Source organism: Peromyscus maniculatus, chromosome 20 (genome assembly GCF_049852395.1).
Source record: "Peromyscus maniculatus bairdii isolate BWxNUB_F1_BW_parent chromosome 20, HU_Pman_BW_mat_3.1, whole genome shotgun sequence".
Classification (NCBI taxonomy): domain Eukaryota; kingdom Metazoa; phylum Chordata; class Mammalia; order Rodentia; family Cricetidae; genus Peromyscus; species Peromyscus maniculatus.
Window position 1 is genome coordinate 19,148,229 of NC_134871.1, and position 17,442 is coordinate 19,165,670.

Here is a 17,442-nt window from a genome sequence, read left to right on the forward strand (position 1 = left end):
GGAGTTTCTAAAACTTGGGCATATGGTCATATAGCTGTCGTAGGGGTTACCCAGCATAGCAGAGTGTATCAAACAGCGTTCTTGAGTAGCTAAAACTCCCGTATCCTAGAGATGGTTTTCTGTAAATGAGCACACATCTTTGTGAAAGTCTGGACATAGAATCAAAACCAACTTGGAACATTTACAATGAACTATTTCTAGATATGGAGTAGATGGTGAATAAAAGTGCAAATTGATTATCATTTTTCCTCTAAAAGTAGATAATGGGTTATTTTTCAAGAGAGACTAACAGAAAAAGACTTCATTTCCATGATTTTTCTGTTACTATTTCTGAGTCACAGATTATCATCCAAGACTTTTAAGCAACTTGGATGTAGACACCATGTTACTTTGATTTTTTTATTCCCTACACATAAAAACATGTATAGTATATAGTACAGATTTAATATATGATCACAAAGTATAACAGTATGAAGGGGAAACAGTTTCAATTAGAAACTAAGATATATAAGCATAAAGTGATTAAGAAATTGAAATCTTGAACCATTTTTAGTATATTTATTCATATAGATTCATAGCTTCTTGTTTTAAAACTTATATTCTCTAAATGATTTTATCTAAACATCCTGAGCTATAAAGTACTAGGATAATTTCACAGAATTCTCAAGCAACATAATTGAATTGAGAGCATTATTCTACTCCCCTTCCCCTTAAATAGTTGTTTATTGGCAGTGGGCTGGAAGGGATGGCAGAATTAGCATTCACAGACAACATCACACATCAGTCAGGAGGGCAGCATAATAGTGATGGGAAGACACCTGAAGGCCCCCTCTTCAATAGCAAGTGGGTAGGCAGGGGGCTGGAGTGTGGATGGGGCAGCCTTAGGTCACCTCTGCTTAGTAGGCATGGTTAGAGAGGAAGAGAGATTCACTGGCTGCGGCTCCAGACTGATCACTTGGGGTATACTTTCCTTGAAAAGCGAGGCTGTTGGCCAGGGCTCGTTTGATGTATTCCTCCTGGGCAGCCTTCAGGTTCTCCTTCCCATCCCAGGCCTTCTGAGCAGAGACCTGCAGGGCTCGGCGGTAAGAGAGAGTCAAGGCGCATGGCTTCATCAGTGGGCACTTGTTGATAGCATTGAGGTGGATGGACGCCTCTTCCTTACTCTGCCCTCCAGACAGGAAAGTGACCCCAGGGACAGCAGGGGGCACTGTGCGACTAAGCGCTGTGACAGTTGCCATGGCAATCTCCTCATTGGAAAATTTCTGGGTACAGGCATGGCCTGGGGTGACCATGTTGGGCTTCAGCAAAATGTGCCTTCCAGACAGACACGGTGGTCACTCAGAACCTTGTAGACAGCAATCAGTACCTACTCAGTTACATACTGACAGCGCTTTAAGTCATGGTCCCCATCAGGGAGGATGTCAGGCTACACAATGGGTAAAATGCCATTCTGCTGGCAGATGCTGGCATAACGGGCCAGAACATTGGCATTTTCCGTGATGGCAAGGGCTGAGAGAGTATGTTCCCCAATATTTAGCACACAACGCCACTTAGCAAAGTCAGCTCCCTCCTTCTTATAAAGCTGAGCACAGTGTTCAGACAGCCCATCCAGCCCTTGGGTGGTGGTCTTGCCATTGGTTCCCACCAGGGGCACCACACCTTTATCTACCTTAATGCCCACAACACTGCCCTTGAACTTGATAACTTGGGGGAAGGGACGTCCATCATCTGCCTTCTGGTACAGTGTTTCATAGAAGAGAATCACAACCCCAATGCAGGGATTCACACGGTCATCTGCAGTCCGCAGCAGCTGGTGGTAGAAGCGCCTATTCTCTTCCGTGTTCTCAGTGCCAATGGACTGCCGCTGCTTGACAATGCTTCCGGTGGACTCATCTGCAGCCAGGATGCCCTTGTCTATGAGCGATGTCAGCCAGCTCCTTCTGCTCCGGGTTCAGTGCTGGGTATGGGTAGGGCATGGCGCCAGTGGTATCACGTTCCTGGCACAGGAGGGGGTGGACCTCTATTCTAATTTTATAGTAAATATATTTAGTAAAGTGTTCAGAGAGGTAAGAGGTTGAATGATACCCAAATTACCAGTTTGGGCAAATTATCTTGAGCATGTTATTTCAACTCATTGGATCTGTCTTTTAATCTGAATACTGAGTGATATCTACCCCAAATATGAGATACAAATATCAAACAAGATACTATCTAGGCACTGTACACCTTTCCCATTAGTGGTCAATATTATCATCTCTCACTCCCAGTATTATGGAATTTGTTACAGCAGATTGGGTTAGATTGTGTGGCTTCTGAGATCACCTCGATTGTTTAAACAACACGTACTTTCTGATTTTCAAAATCTCTTCTCAACACATCCTTATGTAAACTTATCCCAATAGAACTTGAACTCACAATTTGGGTTGATTATACATTAAAATTTATGGAGTCCCTCATCTGAGGAATTAGATTTAATTAAGGATGAAAAGGGGAGCTTTTCAGTGAAAGACTTCAGTAGAAAGTGTTTTTAAGTTTATTTTCATGTTCATAAAATTTAAAGGGCAATATAGGTTTCTTTTATGACCAGAAATAAGGAGTACTTCAGTGCAAACATTGTGCTTTGCTGTTCTAATCCTTTAACAAGCTCCTCTAAACTTCACACCAGTTCAGTTGACATAGTTTTTATTATTTTTTTGTGGGTTTATTTTTTTGCACCATTGATTGATTTTTAAAAATCCATGTTTATTTTTTCCTCCATCCAAAGCAATCTAGGTTACTGTGCTGACTTTTTAAGTCTGCCATTTTGATTCTCATTTTATCTTGCAGGATGTTCACACATCCCTCCCCCGATTTTTGTTTTCTTTTTGCATCAATGCAAGCATTGTTTCGTCATAGATTCATACGCAGGTGCTCTGGCCGTTTGGAGATCATAGGAAAAGCTTGTTTTTTGTATGGCCCAGAGTTGGGCTGTCGGATTGGAAGTGGTGCTGATGCTCCCCGCTCATTGTCACATCCATCTGCTCTATCCCACTTGTTTCCATCAGGTACTCCACAGGTGTCTAAGAGTTTGCCGTGCTGGCTGAAGCACCTCATCCCCAGAAATCCCCAGGAGAGAATTTGACTGGGCTGACAGGCGTTCGTGGGCTACCAATAAATCTTCGAGGTGATCGGATTTTTGGTTCAAAGGAAAACTTTTCTTTCACACTTTCAAGTACAGATGGAGCCACATATGTAAAACCCAGAAAGACCTGGTTGGCACTTTCACTGAGAGTTGAGTCATCCGGGCTGTCAACGGGTGTCTGACGTGTAAACTTTGAATCAAACTGACTCACATCCTCTTCAGATTGCAATAGAGGCTTAAAGGGAGGCTCCACCTTCCGAGCTAGAAGTTCTTCCCAGTTAATGTGTCTGAAAAATGGATGAGCTTGGACTTCTCCAGCATCCCCAGGACCAGCTCCAAGACGAGAAGCAGCGTTTCTTTTCAGCAGCTTTTTAAGCAGATCTCGAGCTTCTTGTGTGAGGTAGGGAGGCAAATTAAGTTTACATTTGAGGATTTTGTCAATTGTTTTCTTTCTATTCTCTCCAGTGAATGGAGGTGCTCCAGTCAGCATGTCATACATTAATGCTCCCAAACTCCACCAATCCACAGCACGATTGTGGCCACTTCTCATCAAGGTTTCAGGGGCCATGTATTCTATTGTTCCACAAAATGTGTGTGTGACTGTTCCATCATGGATAGACTCTTTGCATAGTCCAAAGTCTGTTAGTTTCACATGACCTTGGTGATTAAGCATGATGTTCTCCGGCTTCAGGTCTCTGTAGATGATCCCCTTTTGATGTAAATGCCCCAAAGCTGTAGCTGGAGGGCTTCTCTCCAGGTTCCCCAAGCCCCGCAGTCCCACAATCCACTTATAAAATAATCACTCAGACGCTTATATCACTTATAAACTGTATGGCCGTGGCAGGCTTCTTGCTAACTGTTCTTTTATCTTAAATTAACCCATTTTTATAAATCTATACCTTGCCACGTGGCTGGTGGCTTCTCAGCGTCTTTACATGCTCTTCTCCTGGCGGTGGCTGCAGTGTCTCTCTCCTCAGCCTTCCGCTTCCCAGAATTCTCCTCTCTCCTTGTCCCACCTACTTCCTGCCTGGCCACTTGCCAACCAGTGTTTTATTTATATATATAGCAATATCCACAGCACAAAGCCATGGAGATTTCAGCCAAGTAAAAGCAAGCTGTGTCTTCCATGAATATCCCCTCTCTTTCTAACTGCATAAACAGTTCTCCTCCACTGAGATACTCAAGGATGAGGTAGAGTTTTCCACCGGTCTGAAAGGCATAAATTAAATCCACAATGAAGGGATGCTTTACTTCCTCCAGAATATTCCGCTCTGCTTTTGTATGAGCTGTATCTTTAGCATTTCTTACTATCATTGCCTTTTTAAGCACCTTCATGGCAAATATCTTCCCAGTATTTGCTCCTGTTACTTTTCGTACTTGAAAAACCTTTCCATAGCCCCCTTTACCAAGTACCCGAAGTAGCTCAAAACATTCTGGTCTGATTTTTTCTGGCCCTCTGTTCACACTAGTTTCTGAGATTTCAAATTTCTCACAATGTTCCATGCCAAGTTCATACGGTCCAACTCCCCCATGGTCCATGCTTTCATTTAACTGACCCCCCTCCTCCAGCTCATCCTCGGAGCCTGCATCCTCTGGCTGGTCCAGGTCTATGTCAAACACTTCTGCCATGTCCTCAGCTTCCCTGTCTTGGAAGTCAGGCGCTGGGTAAAAGCCGTCCCGCCTTTGTCGTCGCCTCATGGGCCCGGACCCGCCGCAGACTCCACTGCTGCTGCCGCCATCACCGGCTGCTTAAACTCAATGACATAGTCTTTATTATATTACTCTCCTTTTACCCAGATGAAAGATAAACACTAAGAAACTAATTAACCAAGTTCCCCCAGAAAGTATCAAGACTATTTGAACCCAATGGTGCTTCCAGAAATCATGCTTATACCTACAGTACAATCCACATTTCTCTCCAAAGATTGCTTGTTTAGATAGCTTTAGCTGCCAGCTAGACACAGGCTAGAGTCATCTGATAAGGGAGTATCAAATGAGGGATTACACTGATAGGCTCGGCCTGTGGGCATATCTGTGGAGGACTGTCTTACTTGTTAAAGGATGTAGAAAGAATCCAGTCCACTGTGAGCAATGTTATTTCCTGGGCAGTTGGTCTTGGGCTATTTGAGAAAACTTGGAGTGACCCTGTATGAACCAGCAAGATGCTTTTCTTCACAGTATTGTTTTAAATCCCTGTTTGAGTTCCTGCCCTGATTTCTCTCAATAATGTAACCTAAGAGTATAAGCCAAATGAATATTGTCCCCTTCTAAGTCACTTTTTGAGAGCGTTTTATCATAGCAATAGAAAGTAAACAAGAAAACTGCCAATCAGTCACACATGTGCATAGACTCTACAGAACGGTGCTGATGCTGAACACTTCAAACTCAGTACAAACTCCTCCACAGCAGAAGCTGTGGATACCCTGGTGCAAATCCCCTTGGCTTTTCCTCTCATATAAAGCTACAGGAAAAGTCACAGTAAGTGGCCACCTTTTTCATCTGGGCTCTTCCAAACCCTGCCTGGAGGCTTTTTCTGGATCCTTGGAGGCAGGGTACACACAAGCCATGCCTAACCTAGAAGCACAAGTACATCAGTCTCTTGGCACAACCTTCAATCAACAAAGAACATATAAAAAGATTCTCAGCCTCTCCATCTCATTCTTTTTCGGAAAGTCCTTGGGGCACTGAGTCACAGCAGTAACCACACAGTAACCAGGACAGGATTTTATTGGCTCCTTTCCCCTCTCAGAACCCAAACTCAGCTGTTTTCTGGGATTGCTTCTCTAATAAAACGCTTTCTTGTCATTCAAGACTTAGCTTGCTCCTCTGCACATGTCTCTTCCCAATCTTGCTATCTTATATAGGAGAAAAACAACAACAATAAAAGATTCACGGGCATTTTCCTAATGATATCTATCTCGCATATGGCACGATATAATAATCTGTTGAATGAGCCACCTGGCCTGTAAATCTACATTATTTGTGGTCAGAACGATTTACTCAGTGTTCACTTCTTCTGTACCTATTATTTGCTAGATTGTACAGATTAACTGAGGAAATCAAGAATGTCAGATAAAGTATAAACAAACGTAAATGTATTTTGGAACTACAATTGTATTAACATAGCCAAATATGGAGAAATCATTTTAAAACAAGTGAGAGCTTCTACTGCGTGTCACTTTAACATGCAGACCAGCATTCAGCAAACTAATTTAGGAAGAAGAAAAGGGAAACAGAAGCTACAGATGGGGTTGGCTGTCTTTGTGTCTGATTCCAACAGACTTGCTATCATTTACATTTCTCCCCCAAAGATTTCTGCCATCTATAAATAGATGATGCATAGGTAGGAAGAGGGCCCCCTTGAAGCAGGTCTCTTACAATACGATTTTTCATGTTTTGTATAGTTTTTCAAATGTCATTGTTTCCAGTTAGAAGAACATGTACACATGTAAATAACTTTCTCTTAGAGAATAGGGCCCTGGCTTGGGGGGGGGGGGGGGCGGTCTCTGTAAATCTTGAGCTACACTCAAGATTCCACTGGAAACCTGCAGAAAGGGTGGAGAATGTCTTGTTTTCTCATCACTGACAGCTCACAGGGACATCATCCCAGAGAGACAGGAGGCATAGGGAGCTGTGTCTTTAGGTTCCCAACTACCTGGCTTACTCTACAACCTGGCATGCATGTACAGTTGCTCCTGCACTTCTTTGGTGATGGAAGTTGTGGATAGTAGACACACTTCAGGCCTCACACTCAGTCTCACCTAAAGGAAAGCCTCTGTGCACGTAGCATTCAGAGAAGATTTTGAAGCTCCAGGAAGTCAGAACCTATATCCTCCCAATTCTCTGTAGCAGAACTTCCCACTCTGCTTATACTCACCCTGCTAAGATGTTGCTCAGGGTTTCTAGCTGACACTTCTAGTCCTTTTTGGGAAATAGTAGTGTTTCATGGAGCTACCACTACTTGTTACAGTAAATGTAAATACTTGGATTTAAATACCAAATGTGTATCTCAACGGAAGAACCCCTGGCTGGCATGAACAAGGCCCTGCTTTGATACCTAGCACTGCAAAACAAAATAGATTTGGGCCTTTATTATTTACCAGCTACATAAGCTCTATCTTGATTTGCTTGCTTCTAGAAATCTAAGGTTTGAATAAATCTTATACAATAAAATTGTTCTTTTGATTAAATAAAGATGTGCAACTGCTACAAACCATTCTGTCTGGTAAAAAATGTGGAGCAGTAATTTTCTCTCTTAGAAGGGAGCACTTTGAGTGAGGAGAGCATAGTTGATCGGGTTCTTTTTGTTTTTTGCTTGTTTGTTTGTTTGTTTTGTTTTTTGGGACAGGGTTTCTTTGTGTAGTTTTGGTGCCTGTCCTGGATCTCGCTCTGTAGACCAGGCTGGCCTTGAACTCACAGAGATTTGCCTGGCTCTGCCTCCAGAGTGCTGGGATTAAAGGTGTGTGCTGCCGCCGCCGCCGCCCATCGATCAGGTTCTTTGATTCTCCTCTGGGTCTCAATATCATCATCACTTCAAGAAACACTGGACAATGTGCTTGCTATATGGTCCATTATATTGCCTTACATTTTGCTGTCTGGATTAGTTTAGTTGTTATGAAAACTTTTCTATTATGTCTGTTTTGTTCTGTTAACCCATAGAATTATATAATATAAAAAAAAAGTCCAAAGGTTAAAAAAGTTTCAACTTCAGCAACAACAAAATAGTAAAAATTGGCAACTCCTCTTGGAGTTGAGATGAGTGGCATTTCAACAACCACAGGAATACCTGAATTTTCTTTTTCAAATGCTAGCAATTTCTGTGTATCAGTCTCCACAACTGTGGAGTGTTGGAATATTTGTGAGGCAGCTTCAAACAGCACAGAACCAACATTTGACTGAGATATTCCAACAGATGTTGATGATCGAGAACAAATCCACCTGCACACAGGATATGCACCCACAAACAACTTCACATGGGAAAAGAAAGCTTGGCCGCTGCTCTTCACATGATTTCTTGGCTCACAGATGACTTCCTAGGCACTCCATGCTAGACCTCCTAACACAAAGGAGGAGAAGAGAAAAGGGAAGATGGGAAGGTCCAGAACACTAGTTGGTTTGCCTTGCAATTCATGGAGTTCTGGGGTTATAAATCTCAAATAAATAAAACTTTTCCTTTGCTTCTTTTGATGCTTTCCCACAGAGCTGCTCTGAAGCCTTGATTCTTGCCTTCCTCCCTAGGGCTCCTTGCATTCTATTTATCCCATTTTTATGAGGACTGCATTCTTTCTGTTGGTCATCTGCAAGAAGCTTAAGTTCCCACTACTCACACATCTCGGGCATATCTGCCTTTTTTAAAAAATGACAACTCCTTGTAGGACCAAGTAAGTAAACTTCAAAAGTCAACCAAATGAGGTGTGTGAGTGAACAAATTTTAGAAAGTTGGATAAATAGGACAGTGGGTTTTCCTCTACTCCTTAAATAAAATCACATGCAGTGGCTGCTTCTATATTGGGTTCCAAATTTACAGAATTGACTTTGAAAAGGAAAAAAAAAGGTAGTTCTGGACATAATGTTCAGTGGTAGAGAACCTGCTTATTATACTCAAAGACCTGATGTGTAGTTGCAGAACAGCCCATTCCTGTCTCCCAAAATGTTATTAAAAGTATTTTTATTGAATTATCAGAATTAAAGTTTTAACTGAAGGTAAAACATGGCCCACAGTACCATTTGTGCTCCAAACTAAGTATGCTTCTGTATTAGAGTTCTGTGGAAGAATTGATCAATAGAATCTATATTAAATATGTAATATTTAATACATATATTAAATGGAAATTAATTAGATTATCTTGCACAATGGGGGCTGGTGGTCCAACAATGGTAGTTTGAATGCTGGGAGGCTAAGAGTCCATGAGTCCACAAAACTGGCTGTCTCAGCAGGGGCGATCCAGTCATGAAAGCCTGGAAGGTTCTTGGAATATCACCTTTACTCAGTCCATACAGAAAAGCCTGAGAATCTTTAGTTTGATGTCCTCAGAGGATTGCAGAAGCCATGAGAGATGCACTGGCTCAGAGAAGAACAGCAAATGCTGACAGGTAGGTAGGCTTGTTCCATGAGCCTCTTTACATCTGGCCCTCCAGTTGGAAAGTATCATACTTTGAGGGCAAGTCTTAACCCCTCCATAAACCTGTCCTCCAAATGACTCCTCAGACATGTCCAAAGGTGTGTTTCCTAGAGGTTTCAAAATAACATCAAGTTGAGACTCAAATCCAAAAAGCACGTTTCTTAAGACTGAAGGTAAAGTACATCAATCTCACCCTCATCTTCTCCTACCCACTTCAGGCCCTTTGGCCATGCTTACACGTGCACGGATCTGCCTTGTGTAAGAACACACCTACTTTGAAAAGAAGCTCCCATGTGATGTGTCCCATCCAACCCTGATCATTGCAGGAGTATTCAGCCTATCTGCCTTGTCCCAACTGTATAGCATCATCCCAGCTCCAGAGCACCACAAGCAATATGATGGGGGCTTTTGTAGAAGTCAATTTATCTTCCTGTTCTTTCCTTCCACTAGTTTGGGGCACTTCCAAGCAAATGTTTCGCACAGGAACCCCCATTTTGGAATCTGTTTCTGGGAGAATTCAACCTATGATAGTCCCAGCCACAGGTGAATCATTGTTAGGAGAAATGGCAGGAAATCCAGGGCCTATTGACAAGAACCTCAGGTAATCTTCTCTATCCAAGGGCCTTTATGTATGTGGCTGGAAAGTTGATATGAGTTGATTTTGAAGAAGGAAACTTCAAATAGCTGGATGCTAACAATTCTTTGGGTGAAAGTTTTGCCACAGTGCTGTTTGTGGCCTTTGGGCCTTTGATCCTAGAAAATGTACTTTGACTTATTGCTGGAGATTGGTCCTTGGCCATCTCTGGATCCTCTACTCCTCTTAGCTGTCAAAAGTCTCCTAAGATTCCCTAGGGTGGAAAAGATAGGCAGCAAAGAGTTATTTGGTTAATTCACTACTGTGCTTGTCTCTTCTCAAAAGCAGATGCTGTAAAAAAAAAAAAAAAACCATTTAATTGATTTCACCATCGTTGAGAGGTGTCTAAAATACTGATATCTCCATAGAGTGTGCTGTAGTCTCCTCTGCTAGTCTACTTCCGTTTGCGTGCAATAGTGTATGTCTACAAACATTCTACTAACATATTTCCATTTGGAAAATACACCTGAATCTGAGTATATTTTGCTGCTGATATCTATTTGGTGATAACATTTCATTTGTTCATTCATTCATTCACCTATCGATTCATCCATACGCCTGTGAAATAAGGATAGCATTCAGTTCTTTCCACTGGTCTTCACACCAACCCAGTGCCCATTGAAGCCGTTTTTATTTTTGATTCACAAAAGCCTCCATAAGGAAACAGGTTATTTACGATCAATATCTTAATGCCTTCTGTTAAACTTTGGCACTTATTTTGCGAGTAATTAGATGGTAAGTTTCATTCCTCCCTCTAACAGGATTTTTCACATATTGTTTTGATCTTTTTTCAGAGTACCTCTGCATCTAGCCAACATGCTAATCACCTGCCTTTCTCACCTGTTAGTGATGTCCCTAGGAAGCCCTCATTCACTCTCTCATCAGTATTAGTACATTGCCTCTAAGGAATTATCCACAAATTCAAACTAAAATAACATCAACAGCATATAATATATGTTCAGTGTTATTAGACCCACTAAAATACTAATGTGTGTTTACAGAAAATGGGGGAAAATTTAACTTTAGTTTGAGTTAAAATTTAAAAGAGAAAGGGAAAGAAAAGGTGATAATATTAAGTGTTTCACAGAAATTTCTTCATAATAATACACATTGAAGATATTTTAATGTATTTGATTATTGTATGCATGTATGGAGGTCTCTTAATGATTTCCTCACTTTGTGTAATTAACAAAAACTAACAGAGAAATATTTTACATGACTTTTTGAGATTTTATTTTACATGTATGAGTGTTTTGCCTGTAAATATGTCTGTGTGCCACATGTACACCGTAACCTCAGAGGCCAGAAAAGGATCCTCTGCGACTGGAGTTATAGACAGCTGTGAGCTGCCATGTTATATGAATTGAACCCAATCCTCTGAGAAAAACAGCCTGTGCTCTAAACTGCTGAGCCATCTCTCCAGCCACTTACGTGGCATTTTAAAACCTAAAAGACTATAACATCACACACTGCTTTATTTAGGCTCCTATATAAATAAAGATCATTGTTCTCCATTAACATAAACAAAAATGTAAGTAAACCTCACAAATGCAAGTAAACCTCACAAAAAGGAAATTACTCCAATATTCTCCTGAACTGTTTCCTACATGTCGGGTTCCTGAACACGACACACATAATCTCTGGGGAATTTGTACTCTTATTGTCACATTGAAGTAAACTGAACTAATTATAATCAAGCACTTTGTTCAAAGTTTGGGTCAAGACGTTTGAATCCAGGTAATCACTCCACTTCACAGTTTTCATTGTGACATGATATTGTCCCATTTGATGTAAGGTCTGGAACTCTGGGGAATGTGTCTAGCCAAGATCAGAAGCCAATCGGAGTTTGTGGGTTTGGTCTTGCAAAATAAGCTTAGACTTCTTGGCATTCGCTCCTTTTTGTGGTGGAGAAAATGCGAACTTCTTTTTGAAAAGGGGGAAAGAAAGTAGTATAAATGACTTCTGAACATCAAACAATTCTTACCAAAGGACAGCACACTCACTGAAGTGTGTCCAAATAAAAGAATACATCGATTGGACAGCAAACTGATTCACAAAATACGCAGAGCTATTTTGTGGTTATCATAGTTCCAAGTAAAATACAAAAGACTGCTTGGTGTTCTTACCCTCCATTAGCAGATTCCTGGTTGGGTAGGTACCCTGATCTTCCAACGGCTTGACAGCGGACACACATAAGGAGCTGTATCTTTCAGGAAATGATGCTGGCAAGGCCAACCAGTCTGGCTGGGTGGGTGGCTTGAGGACAGCCCTGGCTGGGGCCGATTCTCCTTCTATGGTCCAACTCAGCAATAGAAATGACTGTAGGCACTTTCAGTCTGGAAATTTCACAATGGATAAATTTTTTCCCATCCTTCAAAGTCTATAGATGAAGGGATTGGTAAATAATTTGTGCCTACGTCTCAGTAGTGTGGGTAGCTGAGATCAAAGTAAGGGAAATTGTACAAATTGTCCACTTGAATACTAAAGGAGCAAAGGAAGCCCGGCCAATTCAACCGAATATTGCTTCCTTCTCTTTGAATTCTTTATTTTTCTAATCCAGAAGTTTATGTTCTAAATGCCTGGTTGGCCAAGTGGCAGAAGAGGCTCCCTGTCAGGATTTGATTGCTACCAGAAAACACGACTTGAAAACTAAGACTTAGACTTTTAATTTTAATCTTAGTGAAGACAAGGTGACATAACCCAAATAATCGAATTAAACAACTTCCAACTTTAATAGTTTACTGAACAATGCTGAATTAGAACGTAGTGTCAGCTTAATGAAGGAGCTAATGCAGACTGGCTGCAAACAGAAAGTGGAAGTCCCATGTAACATGTGTCTTATCTCAGAGTGAAAGTGAGCCCATCCTCTCCACAGCTCCTTCCCATTCGAACATGCCATGGTCCTGTTTCAAATTAAATGTGTGCTTGGTACTAGACAGGCTACTTCGTTGTAAGTGTAAGGGCTTCGGATAATGAATAAGGACATTAAACAGTTCCCATACTGTTTCTGTAGAATCCCTGATCTTTTAGAATATTCTAAATCTGATACAGAACATAAGTTCAACTGGACTTTATCCTGATCTAACAATGGTTAGGTACATGCAATTGGCAAACCAAATAGCTTCATTTATTCATCGGGAAAATCAGACAATTCTTTTCCTGATAATATTTGTTTCAAAAATATTCACAATTAGTTAATCTTATGATACTTCATATAATGAAGGTAAATATCATTTTAATTATTTCAGTATTTTGTGAGACAGAATAGTGTTAAGTAGGTTCCTGTGTCCAAGGAAATTTGACAAATCTTTAATACTACCTCATTCACCTTGAGAATAACATGAGCTCAGAGGATATAATAATCAGTGCTTTAAAAAAAAAAGTACTTATCAATCATGCATAAATTTTTGAAGATACACTTTTCTGATGCCAGTTCACTGACAGAAATACAGTCATATTATTTGATGTAGTTATTAGTTAGAAGGGAGGTGGGAACACAGATTTTAAGGAGAAAGAAAACAGTTACGTGTCCTCCCAACACAAATATGGTGCACAGCTAGTTCTGTGAGTGCTATTTTAATGGACACTCCCTTTATGATGGAAATAATCTGTGTAAGTTTTACCTTTCTCAAATCCCTATAGAGACCACCACTGCCACTCACTCAAAACAGAAACCAAAATCTGTAATGTTTAAAACACTGTCCCCTGGTAGGCCTTTAACTCCTAAATATCTCCTGCTCTTCTCTGGACCACCTCAGCAATAACATTCATACTTCACTTCAAATATATCCCAATGGCCATGCTCTTAGCCTTGATGTTTCTTGGAATATTCCTGTGGTCTCCCATGCTTCCTTCCCTCTTTTAAAGACTTTTATCACCACTCTTTGCAAAATTTTACTCCTTCTGCCATTATCCTCTCGACATTCTGGTATACAAACCATTTCCTTTTTCTTTTCCTTAGATGAATCCTTCATAGAAATATGATAAATGGGGGCATATGTGTGTGTTCAGTATGCTACCAGTGAACAAACGTATATCTGGAAGTCCATAATTATAATCTAAAATAGCCTCTATGCAAATGGCACTGAAGGAGTACAGTCACTGCCCTTGTCTCTTCATAACTCAGCGACATCCTGCTGGCTCTCCTTCCCAATATCAATAGTTTCCTCTTTTGATGTCTATATATCCCAGTGTGGCCTCAAACTCAAAATCCTCTTCTTTAAGCTTCTTGAGTGCTGGCATTATATGGATGCATCACCCAACCTTGCTTTTTATTCTGAGTTTATAAAAAGGATTTGTGGTGTGTGTGTGTGTGTGTGTGTGTGTGTGTGTGTGTGTGTGTAGAGAACTGACTCCTTCTTTCAAGTTGTCCTCTCACTTACAAATGTGTGACTCCACATTTACATACACACACACACACACACACGCACACACACAATGTAAAAATGCAGATGCATGGGCCATGGTTGAGGTTAAAAATTTTGACTTGGAAGGAGATATTTTCACGTTACTTTTTAATAACTTTTACTGCTGATCCATTGAGAAACATCATTATATGCATTACAGAAGCAGTTTTATGTATTGTTTTTGAGAGACAAAAAAATGAAACCAATAGCTTCTCCAGATGCTTTATAAAACCTGGCTTCAAAGTGACCTGAGGTTTAATATAGTGTCCGAGGTTTTACAAGAGGGAAATGAAATTTGTTTATATTCTTATTTGTTTGTTTATCCAACCAGAAAAAAGATATTTCAAACCATGTTGGGATTGTCATCAACCAAAATGCTTCTGGCCAAGAACTTTCCCCTTAATTTTTTATAACCAAAGAAATTGTCAGAGAAATTTAATCCACATGTTTCTGATTCATTCCATGTCACATAACATTTCAGTGCAGGACTTCTGATTCCCAGACCTTTGAAAAGCTTTCTTTATCAGAAGCTCTGGAGGGCTGCAGGTGACTGGAAATAATAGAGATGCTCTGGACACAGCAAGAATCACCCAACATGCAATGGGGAAAACAATCCTGAGGTCCTTGTGGTTCTTGTAAGTTGTAGTGTCATTTTGGCTTTACTGTCTCAGCATGTCTACAGATGTCTTGGTTTACCAGGAAGACTATTTATATTTGCTTAGAAACTCTACTCCAGAAAGTCAGGGACTCTGTCAACATCCATGAGATGTATGGGACAGGCCAAGCACTGCTGCTCTGTTCTATGGAGAAATAAAGAAATGAATAAGTGTAGTACTGATCCTGAAGGAATTAGTAGGCAAGAATGGATCCCAAGGATATAATCCTGCTTTCAAACTTTAAGACAAACTGTCCAGGTCTCTACACAACCTTCATTAGTCAGTCACTCAATTTTATTACACTGACATTTGTACATTCACACAGAATTACAATTATAATATTAGATTTAGAAATTATGATCTTATTCTATTTGATTTAACAAAAATGTGTATTTTATCTTATATAACATACACGCAAAGCATCATAGTTACTCATATTTAGTGGATTTTAATAATTATATGAATTTATAAATAATGTGAAATTTATTTTATTTTCTAGTTTTCTTTATAAGTTACTTTGCATAACTAAAACATACACTCTGAGATTGGCACTGCCACTTGAGACTATAGAGTTAGTTAAGCTGGAAAGTCAAAGGCAACTTTTTAAATAAAAATAGACTTCAAACTAAATTCTATGCCAGCTGCTGAGGTGGCAACACAATGCCTAATGTTATCATTACATTTGGTATAAGAACTCTGCAGTAAACTGATGATGAGTATACTCTGCCTCATCAAAGAACAGTCTACCATCACACCAATAGCACTTCATTCCATAGTCATCTAATACACCTAATAAACCATGATTTAATTCTAAAGATCCCCTTAACAAAGTTTTGCCTCCAGAACTTGTTGGTTGTTCATTCACTGACTAGTCTACAAGTGACAGTCATTTAAGACATCCTAATATTTGATTCTTCAGTTTATATGTGGTACATTTTACACAAGTGCACTTTTCTCTTTTTATTATATTTTTTATTATTTAAAAATGATTTTAAAATTTAAATACATTTTTACTGTGGGATAATGCTTTTGTACACTGGCTTCATAAAATGCTGATTGGACAGTAGCCAGGCAGGAAGTATAGGCGGGATAAGTAGATAAGGAGAATACTGGGAAGAGGAAGGTTGAAAGAGGAGATGCCGACCCGATGCCCAGGGAGCAGCATGTAATGGCACACAGGTAAAGCCACGGAACATGTGTCAACATATAGATTAACAGAAATGGGCTGAGTTTAAATGTAAGAGCTAGTCAGTAGTAAGCCTGAGCTAGTGGCTGAGCAGTTTTAATTAATATAAGCCTCTATGTGTTTACTTGGGTCTGAGCAGCTGTGGACTGGGCAGGACACAGGAAAACTTCAGCTACACATTTTGATCATATTCTTCTTTCCCCCAAGTTCTTCCATATCCTCTGCCCCTCCTACCATCCCAACATTAAGTTTTTTTCTCAACAATAAACCCTTTTAGGGTCCTATTTGTCAGCAATCTTCTCTGGAGCTATGAGGGACAAGTGGACCACCCTGGGGAGGGGAAATAGATGAGATCTTCATGAGTAAACTGGGGGGAGGTGGGGCAATAGAGGGTAGGGAATGGGGGTATGAGAACATAAGGGAACAGGATAGTCGAGCTGGAACAGGGACGGAGTGGAAGAGCAATGAAAGAGATACCATGATAGAGGGAGACATCATGAGGATAGGGAGAAACCGGGTGTTAAGGAAGTTCCCAGGAATCCACAAGGATGACTCCAGCTTAGACTACTACCAATAGTTGAAAGGGTGCCTGAACTAGCTTACCCCAGTAATCAGATCAGTGAATACCCTAACTGTCATCACAAAGCCTTTCTCCAGTAACTGATGGAAGCAGATGCAGAGATCCACAGTCAAGCACCAAGCTGAGCTCCAGGAGTTCAGTCAAAGAGAGAGAAAAGGGATTCTATGAGCAAGGGGCATCAATAGCATGACCAGGAACCCTGCAGAGACAACCAAACCAAACTAGTGGGAACTCATGAACTTTAGACCAACAGCTGTGGAGTCTACTTGGGACTAGACTAGGCCCTCTGCATAAGAGAGGCAGTTGTGGAGATTCAAGATGGCAGAGACAAGCAGACGCAGGTAGGCCTGTGGCAGCGGCCCGCGGAGGTGGACGGGCCCTGCGGCAGCGGCCGACAGGGACATTCAGGCCCAGCGGCGGCCCACAGAGGTGGACAGGCCCTGCAGCAGAGATAAGCAGACGGAGGTGGACGGGCCCGGTGGCGGTGGCCAACAGAGACATTCAGGCCCGGCAGCGGCCCACAGAAGTAGACAGGCCACGCAGCGGAGACAGGTGGACGCAGGTCGGCAACCCGCGGAGGTGGACAGGCCCGGTGGCAGCAGCCAACAGGGACATACAAGCCCAGCGGCAACCAACAGAGACATACAGGCCCGGTGGCGGCCTGCAGAGGTGGATGGGCCCGGCAGCAGTGACAAGCAGAGGTGGGTAGGCCCGCGGCGGCAGCCGGCAGAGACATA

General features: G+C 41.2%; 2 pseudogenes; both read right to left on the bottom strand.

Moving 5' to 3' along the window:
- Positions 1-706: 706 nt before the first annotated feature.
- LOC102911088 (fructose-bisphosphate aldolase A pseudogene) lies at positions 707-1,976 on the bottom strand (annotated as a pseudogene).
- A 739-nt stretch (positions 1,977-2,715) lies between these two features.
- Positions 2,716-4,837, bottom strand: LOC102910765 (ribosomal protein S6 kinase beta-1-like; annotated as a pseudogene).
- Between the last annotated feature and the right edge of the window lie 12,605 nt (positions 4,838-17,442).